Source organism: Gobio gobio (genome assembly GCF_949357685.1).
Source record: "Gobio gobio genome assembly, chromosome: 3".
Lineage (NCBI taxonomy): Eukaryota > Metazoa > Chordata > Actinopteri > Cypriniformes > Gobionidae > Gobio > Gobio gobio.
The window spans coordinates 5,679,379-5,693,158 of record NC_137099.1 but is presented as its reverse complement, the minus strand read 5'-3'; positions in this window follow the sequence as shown (position 1 = coordinate 5,693,158).

The window sequence follows — 13,780 nt, the reverse complement described above, 5'->3', positions numbered from 1 at the left end:
CTTTGAGCGTGGAGGGGGAACGACCCGCGTCCAGAAGCTCTTGTAAAAATGTAAGCACCTCTGACACTGCACAATCATGTGGGGTCAGACTTCGCGCTTTACACCAGTCTGAAAAGACTGACCATTTGCCTGAATAGAGCCGCCTAGTAGTGGGGGCTCTAGCTTCAGTAATAGTGTTCATTATGCTTTCAGAAAGGTTCTCATGTACCCGTTGATGGGCCAAACATGAAGCGCCCATAGATCGGGACGGGGATGCCAGATCTGCCGTTCCGCCTGCATGAGAAGATCTCTCCTCAGCGGGATCGGCCACGGAGCTGCATCTGACATCTGACTCAGCAGTGAGAACCAAGGTTGATTTCTCCAAAGCGGGGCTATTAAAAGCACAGCGCATTTGCTCTCCCTGATCCTCTCTATGACCTGAGGTAACATTGAGATTGGGGGAAACGCATAAAGAGGAAGGTTGGGCCATTCGTGGGCCAACGCATCCTCGCGCTTGGAGAAATATATTCGGCATTGAGCATTGTCTTTTGAGGCGAAAAGATCCACTTTTGCCTCTCCAAACTTGCCCCAAATTATCTGAATTATATTTGGGTGAAGAGACCACTCTGCCGGGGACACTTTGCCCCTGGACAGCATGTCCGGACCCAAATTCAGAATGCCTGGCACGTGAGTCGCTCTCAGCGAGCTCAGATTGTGCTCTGCCCATATTAGGGCTTCTTCCGCCATTGAGTGCAGATCGATAGATCTCAGACCGCCTTGGCGATTTATATAGGCTACCACCGACCTGCTGTCCGTTCGGATCAGGACATGGTGGTATTTTATGTACGGAAGGAAAGCTCTTAGCGATATCGTGACCGCTTTCATCTCTAGACAGTTTATATGAAGGCTCTTCTCCGAGTCTGACCAGAGACCGGAGATCGGCCTGCCCTCGTGAAGGGCTCCCCAACCTAGGTTGGATGCATCTGTCGAGATAACTTTCCACTTCGTAACAGTGCCCAAACTCACGCCCGTCTTGTACCAGACGGGATTTTTCCAAGGAGCCAGAGCTAACACACAGCTGTGGTCTACCTTGATTTGCAATCGGCCCGAAAGCCATGCGTGAGCTGGAACGCGGCGATTCAGCCAGTGCTGTAGGGGGCGCATGCGCAACAGACCCAGTCTGAGAACTGGCGCCGCCGAGGCCATGAAACCCAACATCCTCTGAAAGTGTTTGAGAGGAATGTGTGCACCGGACCTGAGGGAAACCGCTCGGTTCCGAACAGAGAGCGCGCGCTGTGACGTCAGCCGCCCGCTCATCTGCATTGAGTCCAATACTGTTCCCAGAAACGAAACTTTCTGTGTGGGAGACAATAAACTCTTTGCCACATTGATTCTGAGTCCCAAGCATTGTAAATGGTTGAGAAGCCAAGATCTGTGGTTTAATAACTGTATCTCTGACTGAGCTATTATGAGCCAGTCGTCGAGATAGTTGAGAATTCTCATTCCCCGAAGCCTCAGCGGGGTTAGCGCCGCTTCCATGCACTTTGTAAACGTGCGAGGGGCTAGAGATAGACCAAAAGGTAGCACCTTGTATTGGTATGCTTTCCCCTCGAAGGCGAATCTCAAGAATGGCCTGTGATGGGGGGCTATTTGTATGTGAAAATAGGCATCCTCTAGATCCACAGTGAAAAACCAATCTCCCGGGCGAATGTGCGCGAGGATTTGTTTCATTCTCAACATTCTGAACGGGCGCTTCATAAGGGCTTTGTTCAGATGTCTGAGATCTAGGATGGGTCTTAGACCACCGTCCTTTTTTGGTACAAGGAAGTAACGGCTGTAAAAGCCTGACTCGCTCTGTGAGGGGTGTACGGCTTCTACCGCTCCCTTTATTAACAGTTTTGATATCTCGGTTCGAAGCACGTGACTTTTGTCGCTTCTCACCGTTGTCTCTTCCACGGCGCGAAAGCGCGGTGGTCTGCGAGCAAACTGTAGCGAGTAACCTCGTTCTATTATGTTCAACACCCATTTCGAAATGCCGGGAATGGCCCGCCAGGCCTCGGCCTTCGAAGCCAGGGGCTGAATTAATCTGTGGGGCGAGTCGCTGAGTAACAGGGACTCGGTGGCCCGATAACCTTGCGCTAAGCTGGCGCTTATGAGGGAATTGTTTCCCGCCGCCTGAGTGCAGGGGGCCGGGGGACATAGAGGATTGGTGCTTGTGTACAGGCGAGCGCGCTTGAGTGCGGGCTCGTTGACTGTGAGAATAATGTTTCCAGCCACCTGAGTGCAGGGGGCTGGGGAACATGGGGGAGTGCTTGAGTGTAGGGGTACATGCTTTAATGCTGGCACACTGCCTACAGAGAAAAAGCTCTTTTTGTGACTCATATGGGTCGCCGTGAAAACGGCGTTTGTGTACAGGCGAGCACGCTTGCTTGCGGGCTCGTTGGCTGTGAATGTGGCGTTCCCAGCCGCCTTGAAGGGAGCTGGGGAACGTTTTGGAAGAGAGCGAGGCGGTGCACCGGCCGAAGCGGGCACTATCCGCCTTCTCTTCATACCTCTGGCTAGGACGGCTTCGGAGGCTCAGGTTTCGACACATTGCTGGGTCGTGGACCTCGACGCTCCGGCGGTCTGCTGCGGCTCGTAGAGCGGGAACGCTGACCGGGCTTGGAAGCCGCGTGAGGCTGGCGAGCTGAAGGCGGCGCCTTGGCGGGCTGGGCTGGTCCAGCCTTAGCTTGACGGCTAGCGGAGGAGCTGGAACGCTTGGGCAGGAAATGTCGCATTGCCTGCGAAGTTTTCTGTGCCTCAGTGAAGCGCTCTGTGAACCCAACCACGGCGGAACCAAACAATCCTGAAGGCGAAATGGGCGCGTCCAGGAAAGCGGTCTTGTCCGCGTCCTTCATCTCCGTTAAGTTAAGCCATAAATGGCGCTCCAACACCGTCAGGCTGGCCATGCATCTGCCGATCGCCTGAGCATTGGCCTTGGTGGCGCGCAGGGCCAAGTCAGTGGCGCCGCGCAGATCCTTCAGAGCCTCGTTATCAGGAACAGACTCGTCCAGGGAACGGAGGAGTTTGGCCTGGAAGACTTGAAGAACCGCCATGGAGTGTAGCGCTGACGCTGCCTGGCCGGCGGAGGCGAATGCTCGACCGGCGAGGCTGGACGTAGTGCGGCAGGCCTTGGAAGGGTGCACGGTCTTTGACTGCCATCCTCTGGCGGAGGGCGGGCAAAGGTGTGCAGCGACAGCCTCCTCGAGGGGAGGAAGGGCTTGATATCCTTTTTTCTGAGCGCCATCGACTACCGAGAGCGCTGGAGAAAAAGAGGATCTGGCGCGTGATGAAAATGGCGCCTTCCACGATTTTGTTAGCTCCTCGTGGACTTCTGGGAAGAAGGGAGCGGGTCTTTGAGCGGTAGGTTGACGGCGGTTCTCGAAATACCACTCATCCAGACGGCTTCTCGTGGGCTCCTCGGGCTGAGACCAGTCAATGCCGAGGTCGTCCACGGCCTTGGTGAGCAAGCGCATAAGCTCAGAGTCGACTGAGGTTATGACGCCGCTAGCCGTCCGCGTCGAAGTGGCGTGCTCCGAGGCGGCGTCCGACCACCCGCTCCCGGATGCAGCAAGGGAAAGGCTGTCATCCTCTTCCTCCTCCGGTCCGCCGAACGAAACAGCAGCAGCCGCCATGCGAGGGGAGCTGTGCTGCTCGTCGGCGAACAACACGGGCGATGGCGAGGCACGCGGGGACATGCCCGGCGTGTGCTCGTCAGAGCGCTCCGGTGGCCTCTGGTCGCGACGTTTTTTCTTCCGTGGCTCTAGAGGCTGGGAGCACGGGACGGGATCCGAGTCGAAGCTGGCGAGCCGAGCCCGAAGGGTCTGCAGCGCCAGCTCGTCGCACTCAGGGCAGCCGCCCTGGTTGAGTGCAGCCTGCGTGTGGTCTCGTCCGAGACATGACACGCAGATGATGTGCCGATCCTCGTCCGCGATGAAACCTCTGCACGAGGCGCAGGAACGAGACATTTGTATCAACGTCTCGGCTCTTTTTGAATGTTTTAGAAAAACAGAAGGTATAAAGGATATGGTGCCGGATGGCGCAGCTGGAAGGCAGGCTGAAGGCGGAGAATCCGACGTCCTCAGGCTGCGTGTTCCGCTGGGTGCGTGTCGACGGCAGGCTTCGATCCGGAGCTCAACGATTGCAAGTCGCTGAAGAAGAATTAATCTGACTAACCTTGCGAGAGTGGGTCTTATATACCCTAGGCTATGCAAATTATGTTGCCCCTTGTGGCGGGAGTTTGGAAGGACCTGATTGGTCCGTCCCGCCCCAAGGTCTCGCTATAGGTTGCTGCAGTTGCAACGGCACAGCCAATCAGCACGCAGCTGCTTCCTGCTGAGAGTTGTGCAGCTGCACTGCGTATAAAAGGTATTTTTGGATAAAAATTTGCTTCAATATCTCGAGGAAAGGAATTCCCCCATAGCGTTTTAGCAAAACGCAATACGAGAGTACTCTCGTAAGGGAACTCCAGTTCACTCTGTCCATCTGTGTGTTTTTCTCTCACTCTCAGTAAAGCACTCCTTTTTAATAGAATATAGAAAAATATATGTATTGTGTAAAATGATAATATATAAAATATACATTTCAGTGTTTCCCATACATTGATTTATTTGTGGCCACAATATCAACATTGACCGCCACAAATAGATTTCAGTTCTTCCCATTCATTAACTGTGGCAGCCCGAAAATATATTTAACCTTCTCATAATAACATAAAGCTCTTTAATGTCGTTGTTTTGCGCTATTGCTGTCAAACAAACTAAAATCTAAAGCTCGATAAGGCTTTGGGCCCTTGCAAATTGCAAAAGACTCTGTTTGCGCTGCGTAAAGAGAAGTGCACGCTTCGTTTTAGTAGTTTCCTGCCAAAGTAAAGACTTTTCTGTGTTCATTTTGCACACTGAGTATGGGTTGGAGCTCTTCATAAGTCCACCAGATTCATGAATTTAACATTAAAATGCACAACATTTTCTTACGGGGGACATGCCTCCGGACCGCACTAGAGGGACCGAGGTTAGCCCACCACAGTTTTACCAAAATCCTGTGGGAAACACTGTACCTTCACCTACTTCAGTTTTAATACTTGAGTTCAGTTGCTCAAATTGGCTCACAAACTGTTAAACTCACTTGTATGACAACATAAAAGTTGCTTAAATTATTTAGATGAGTTATGTAAAAACATTCCTAAAGGGGTCCTAATGTGCTTTTCCACTTTTTCAACTTTACTTATATGTGATGTCGCTCAAAGTCCACTCCAAAGGGAGATATTATTTAACAGAATCCCCCTTCCAAGACCTACAACAAACGACTTTTTTCCAGGCTTTGTGAAGTCATATTGTTACTCATTTAAATAACGCCCATGCACTGCAAAATGTTTCCAGTCCAAATATCAAAAAATTCTTAAATCAAGATGCTTTTACTGGATAAGTGAAATGACATAAGATATTTTTTCTTGTTTCTGTTTGAAATCTTGTTATTTTTCTTATGCCACTGGCAGATAATTTTGTTTGTTTTAAGCAAAAACGCACTTCATTTTGTAAGTAAAAATATAATATGCCATTTTACTTAGTAAAATTCTTTAAGAATTTTTAGATATGTAGATATTTACAAGACAAAAACACTAAATAAGAAAAGCATTTTTTGTAGTGCAGAATACACAAAAAAGGGGTTGAGTCCTGGTTGAGCTGCTGTCAAAGAGATGCTGTGTTTTCCACCCGTTTCCAAAACTCATTTGTTTGACCTTCCTAAGGCTGATGAGAGTGATTTAAAATGGATATTAAACACTGTTCCTGAACATTATAACCCCAAACGCTGCACATTTTACGGAGAATAGAGAGTTCAATGCAGCTCCGCACAAAAGCTTCTCCTGAAATGAATCCGTTCCCACTTTGTCGGGACGATCTATTGTTTATGGATCACAACTTGTAAGTTTTACTTATTATTTGTAGTTGTGTTTTCTATTAACAGTTCCAATGATAAGTTTTATGTTGTTGCTCTGATGTAAACAAAGAGCAAAGCTTTGCTAGCCGACATTACAGTATTGATGTAGTGTTAAGGCCTGTACACACCGGGACGAATATCGCGCGCACTTTTTTCGCTAGCGTTTTTCGTGACTTTTTTCGGCGCGTCTTGAGTGTTCACATCCAAGCGATTTCCACTGGCGATGCGGCGAGTGAACGTGCAGATTCAGTAGATGCGCTCCTGCTACACAAGGTGGTGCTGCGGCACTTTACGCTTCTGACACTCGCTTGTCACACAGAAGAAGAAGAGAGACAGTATTTACGTGCTTGCCAAAACCACAGATATATTATGTCTATGGCCAAAACCATTCACACACTTTTTGCTAACTGGCAAGCAGCATTAGCAGCTCATCTTCTTCTTTGTCTACTTACTACTACTTCTTCGTCGTATCAATGTGTGCTCGGCAAGAGCGTTTTGTGCTTGAGCGCCACCCAGTCGTGTTTTACTGTCACTTCAGCAGCTCCAGGCATGTCAACAAAAGCGGCAATCTTATTGGTCGGACAGTTTTTAACGCGCCGCGTCAAAATAAAAAAACGGTGTGAACACTCACATTGGTGCCCTTTGTTTAGTCACAAGGCGTTCAACTTTCGGCGATAAACGCGCGCGAAAATCGTCCCGGTGTGAATTGGCCTTCAGTGTTTGTAAGATCTTTGGAAAATTACCCTTGGTTTTGTGATTGATTACTGTATTGCCATAGTTTTCCGACAAATATCATGAAAAGAAAAACATAGCCTACCATTCTGAAAAATCCTGTGAAATCCGTTTTGGATGATCCTCTTGTTGGAAATAAACGGCACGTTCGAGCTAGACTGGGTAGAGAGGTGCTGTAATAGACCCTTTTCACATTTCCGGGGTATTCAGAGCGGAAGTCGTCATAGTTGGGTTAAATATTATAGCTGTGAATGAGTGAATACATTCAATATTTTTTGTGTGTGCCCATTTGCTCACATAGCAAAAGAAAAACGCCACAGTAGTGATTTCACAACTTTCAAAAAGAGGGAAAAAATAGAGTGAGATTCATAACGGCAGTAAAAAGAGAGAAATATGTGAATTTTTACCATCACTCCCATAGACGCTATTACTAAACACCCTCACAGCAGCGGTGACTTTTTTATTGTAATTTGATGCAAAAGTAATAAAATACAAAGTGACATAAGATATGTCTAGTGTTATGTCAAAGTATTTTATTAGTGTTATAAATGTACATACATTTTTTTTTTATTAAAAAACAAAATGCAGGATTTACGATATTGATGACCGTTAAAACGCGTCATCACAGTCTGCGAAAAGGGTCTATAATTAAAAATACAACCCGAACTCCTGGCAATTCGTACATATTTTACGAGGTGGCTAATACGTACGAATTTGTACGATCTCACTCATACGAATGTGCACGATTTTTGCTAAATCGTACGTATCTGACGAGTTGCCAAGAGTTGACAAATTCGTATGAATTCGTACGAATGACCTACCTCAAACCCACCCCTAAACCTACCCGTCACTGGGGTTTAGACAAAACATTCAAATTCGCACGAGTGAGGTCGTACAAATTCGTATGAATCAGCCACCTCGTAAAAAAAAACGTACGAATTGGTCGTGAGATAGCATTGGAAAAATAATGTTTTTTGAGCAATCAAACATGAAAACACATTCTGCTTCTCCCGACTTTGTAAAAGGGCATAATAGGACCTCTTTAATGTAAAAACATTATGTTGCCAGTTGTTACAGTGCATATAAATATAATGTTATTTTATCGTGTTATGTAATATAGTTGTATTTTCATGTTGTGGTTCCTTTAGTATTTAGTAGTAATAAATGTGTCGCATTTCACAGACATTGATTTTCATCTTTTATATCTAAATAAAAAGCATGAAATTCAGTGTTTAGATAAGATTATGTGAACTAACTTGAGTCAGGAAGCAAGGCGGATCGTTTTGCAAATGAAAAGGAAAAAGAGACAGTTGAGTTAGGTTTGGCGACTACATTATAGATAAATATAATAAAGTAAAGATGCCCGAGGGGGTGTGTATCCTGTGAGAGGACAGCAGTTTTGTGCTTCAGTGCTTTAGTTCACGGCCTGTCCCTGTAGCGTTTCCTCCTCTCCTGAGAGGATTTCAGGTCGGCGGCCCTCTCTCACCTACACACACTGAAAACACTCGCTCTTTCTTCAGGGCCTTTTGAAGCATGCTGTGCTGTTGGCCAAACATCTTTACTGAATTACATAATCCATATGAAGGTCGATGTAGTGTGTAAAAGTGCTTGTCACATGATTCTCATGTGTTTAGACTCTTCTTAGACTCTCCTTCCCCTTCAGGTGGTTTGGCACATTATAGCCTAATTCAGGAGAGTCATAATTTTGATGAAATATTTAATATGTTATTTGCAATGATTTTGCTGGTGAAATAAAATTAAGCGACATTCGTCCGCAAATGTTTTATGCAATATTCCAATTTTCCATTTTGCAACATTGCTATTGTCATGATGATTTTTTGCTATTAATGATGATTCATTTCATTTTTGCTATTCATAATTTTCACGTGACGTCACACCATTATAGGAACGCCCACCTGGAGGGCAAAACATTTCCTCCGTTGCCCACCAGTCATTTTTACCAGGTTTGTAGTCAGTTTTAATGTAGGGATATTAAAAGACCACATTCAATATACACACGTTGCATACTTTGTACAGGCAAGCAAATTCACTATATTCATAACTATGTTAATGCAACACAAGGTTTCTCGTTAAGTGTTTTTCCAATCGAAAAACCATTTTAAAGAATACACGTTCATATTCTTGGCTCATCTACTCGCCTGTATATAGTTTGCATCCTCAAAAAGGTGTAAACTGCCTTTAATCTTTTAATATTACTGTACATTAAGGCACATTAACCCTTAAACAGGCACGACTGGAAAATGATCAGCAAGAAATAATTTCATGTTACTTCTTATTTCATCTGGACTTAAGTAAAACATATCTAAAGGATTTTTTTTAAATATTTGATGTAGTTTTGATTTTATGTGTTGTAACTCCCAGTTCATGTTTCCTGTTTAGGGTATAAAAAAGGATTATCCACACAGTATTGACCAGGGGCGTTTCTAGGATTTCCATTTTAGGGGGACTCAGCCCCCAGTGAGGATATTAAAAAAAAGACTTTAGTTAGACTTTACACTCTAAAAAATGCTGGGTTAAAAATAACCCAGCGGTTGGGTTAAATGTTTGCTTAAAACAACCCAATTGCTGGGTTCAAACAACCCAATCGCTGGGTTAAAACAACCCAATCGCTGGGTTAAAACAACCCAATTGCTGGGTTTGTCCATTTTCAACCCAACTTGGGTTATTTTTAACCCAGCATTTTTTAGAGTGTAGTTTAGGGTCCAATTCTCACTATTAACTAGTTGCTTATTAGTATGCATATTAGGATATTGGCTATTTATTATTACTTATACCTATAAAGCAAATATTAAAGCCTCATTCTGCATGACCATATTCATCCCTTAATCCTACAATGGCAGGTTTATAGTCACTGAGATCCCAAAATGTGAGGTTTGGGGGGCATGACCCCTCGAGGAAATTTTGATTTCTATGATCTACACATGTGCATTTTAAAATGTTCTGAACGCCAAAAAATTAGATAACAATAGCTTGAAAACCGTGTCAGTGGGCAGATATGACTGATAACGTTTTTCCATTTTTGTCAGTGAAGAAAGTAAATATATGTTTAACTGATATTTATATGTTTTATGAATCATTTTTGTAGACATGTTAATTTACTGAAGGCTAACTGGAAAGCTAGGTAACTACATTTATGAAATTAATTCACAATATGGACACATTCATTACTTATCTTATGCCCAATACAGGCTGAACAAAGCTGAACTTTTTTATTTACTGAGAGCTACACATGGAATTATTAAATGTACAATATGCACACATGTATTACTAATATTACTTTGTTAGTATTCCTTGTTTGTTAAGTGACATAGGCCTATTTCAAATCAAAATGGCAAAATTAGACAGAAGTTTATTAATTTGGCTGACTATTTTTGTCATTTGTTTAACATTTCTGACTTAAAGAAGCATCTGTCAAATATGAAATGTTTAGTTTAGCCACAAATATCTCACTTGACGTCGAGTCCTTTTGCTAAAATTCGCGTTCAGCCTCAGCAGCATCTGTGCGTACATAAAGCCCGCCTAACATTACTCTGATTTGATTGGTTTTCTCAAATATTTTGACATTGACGAGCGGTGACAGACCAATGAGGCTCAGATCAACACACACACCTCTGCTTCTGATGTGCGCCCTATTCGCCGCCACAGCAGATTGAAGAACACGCTGATTAAAAGACGGGACGAAGCCGAAGCCTCCCGCCAGTTTCATATGTTTGAAAGGTTAATCACACATTTTTTAGGGGGCTGAAGTCCCCCTTCTCAATCTATGTATTTTGAGTAAAAAAAAACAAACAATTGCACTAATAAGAATTCTTTAACCTGGCGTCGGTTCATCCCGATCGGCCCTATTTTCAGATATATTTCGGATATATTTTCAAACCTCTTGTGATCATACATCGACTTACAATAGGTTGAATGACACGTCTGCCATAGCCTGACGGGGTCTGTATCGTTTTTAATCGTACTTTTAAACTTCGGGTTTCGGGTAGTAACCCGAGAAAAAAAAGAACTACAAAATTCGACTGCTTTACGGCATATACGTCACTTCCACCACCACCCCCACTTCCTTAAATTCGGGCTTGCGAGCCCAACTATCATTTGTTTGCCGAATGTTATAGTCATGGCCGAAGCAGCACAGAAAAATAACAAAGCAAAGGTTTTGTCGGAGGAAAGCAAAAAGAGGAAAGGAGAAAGTGATGGGATTAAAGGCAGGACGAGGATCAACATTGGACCAGCGTTTGCTCGCGGGCGTGAGCTGGAGGAGGAAGGGCTACATTCTTGCAAGTAAATACATATGATAAGACGTACAAAATCATATTTTAGGATACCTAACATGTCTGTGATATTGGTTTATTTGTCTTGCCTCAAGCTATAATGCAAATCGATTTTTCAAATTTGCAGATTAATCTATGGTAGCTTGATATTATAATATTGACGATATATGGTTATTATCTACCACTCAAACATTGAATTGAAGTATCATATAGATTCTGTAAAACGGGAAACAATAGACTAGGCTACTATAATGACGCTGGCTTGTAAATGTGAGCATCGCGATCATTTGGCGTTTGAAAAAAATAAAACCCATGAAATTAAATTCATATGACATGCTGAAACATATGCCACTGTACCTGGGATGAAGACATTTCACACACAACGCAAGCAGAACTCCTGCATGTGAACTCCTGCAGTGTTCAGGGCTATCATAGTGTCATGTCAATAAATGCACGTGCGATGCATCCACTGATGTAGATAGACAGAGTTTACGACAGTAGTAGAGGACAATACTGTTTCCCAACTGTAGGGGGAGCCCGAGAGATAAAAAAACCTACCTAGTGCTGCTTTAAAATGAAGTGGTGCAACACAACTCGATTTAAAATAAAACCCAGATCAACAAATCCTTGCTCAGCTTTATTGGTGCAACTCACCCTATCAGTGTTTTTCACGTTAAGCATTTTAAAAACGTCCAGTGATTGACAGTGATTGAAATGCTGCAGCAGGTGCTGTGTATGGATCACAAGTGCCCAAAACGTGCATCTTGTTCACATATTTTAGTTTTTAAGATGGAAAATTGACAGGCTTGTGCTGCAGCTCTATGGCTGTTTTGCCCTCCAGGCCTCCGCGACACGGCGTTAATGATGAATTAATGAATTAATGATGTTTATGAATGATGACTTTAGCTATTAATTTTCCTATTGAGTGCTTGTTGTCACCAAGCGGCGACCTCCCCCAGTTTCTCTTGAAGCCAATACGGAAGTGACTTAAACTGCAATTCATGGACTGGCCACTAGAGACAGACTCCAGAAGGAGCAGAATCTCATTGAGCCTCATGTTAAAATGCCCAACTTTACAGCAGAAGAACATATGTTTACAGTCTGGGACAAATTGTGGTTTTCGTCTGTATATCTAATTTTGCCCTTCATGACGACTGTGAGGGGGGTGAATGTTTTTATAACTCATTCGTTTACATTATATAAAGCCTTAAAGTTCTGCATAATTAAGGGCGTGGCCACTTTGAGTGACAGTTGGATTGCCATTTGTCTACTTGTCATCACTTCACCTCAGCTCCGCCCACGTCCCGCCTCTTTGCCCATTTTCTGTTATCCGGGAGTGACGCGCCGCCAAGATGGCGACGGCCAGCTCGACCCGACTTTACGCTTCAAAACTGCTCTTCAGAATCCTATCGGTGACGTCACGAACACTACATCCATATTTTTGTACAGTCTATGGTTGTTACACATTATTTCTTTTTTCAGATTTACATTTTTTAAAAGCGGCAAGTTTGGTAAGTTTGATTCAGTTTCTGAGAATCGTTCCCAAAACTTCAAAAATTCAGCGATTAATTTGCATTGAATGCTCATTAAAGTCACTTTTAACAGAAAAAAAATACCACACAATGTAACTTTTCTGTCCACTAGAGGTCGCCTGTTCAAAACAAAGGTGTAGTTTGATGACGCCACGTTTGAGCGCAGAATTGGGACATGTGGTCTTCAGCTCAACAGCCGGTGGGAAAGAATCGGGATAGGACTCGGGCAGAAATCATGTTGTTGGATGTGATTATTAACGTTACTGTAGTGAAGCAGAGCAGGAGCGAGAGTTGTGGAGCTGAGGAACCACTGGAACGATTGTTAATAAGATGAACGCAACACACGCCTCGCGAGCAGCGGGACTTTTATTATGCCACAGTCGCCGGCACCACTTCCTCCGCTCATGAGTGTGAGGTTGATCATATTAGACACATCTGAGTGTGTTGATGATGGGATGACGTTACTCTGTGTGTTCTCTCAGCGGCTGCTATGAAACTTGTTCACACTGCAGTGAGAGTAAAGCGTTTCTGCAGAATAAAACCGGAAACCGAGGGGAACGCAGATATGATGTCATCGACAGGCCACGCCCTCACACGTCCCAGTTCCTCGGGTAAAATAGCAATTTCTCATGATTTACAAATAGTTGGAAACATTTGGGATGTTGTCAGTACTCAACTGAACAAAATATATAACACTAGCCTAGTGGTTTTTGGATATTTTACTGCAAAAATATTACACAGTGCACCTTTAAAATACATGCATATAAATATTGCTGCATATCAAAATAGGCCTTTATTATCATGCTGTGCATATTATCAGAAGATTTACGCATTTAGCAGATGTATTTATCCAAAAATGACTTGCAAAAGAGGAGCAAAAGCAATTTGTCAAAGAGCAAACAGTAAGTGTGATTATTAGACATCTGTGTTGAAATGAAACATGCATTTATTTTGAATCCACACGTTTGCTGTATTTTGTAAAGTGTAGCACATTCTGGTCATTTATCATTGCCATTTAAATTGGCTCAGAATCTACACTGTACAAACAACAAATAAGTATTAAATTTACCTCTTGTAACCCAATTGAGAAAGTTGCTACATGGAAAAAGTAGCTTTCTGCATTTAAGCAACACGAAACGAACCATATGAAATTAAAATAGCAGCTTTAAGGCATGCTAGTTAACTGCAAAATGATGCTCTTAGCCTAAACAAGTACAAACACACAATGCCTTCAGTCGTCTCACTCCCAGAAGGACACTTTAATGAAGT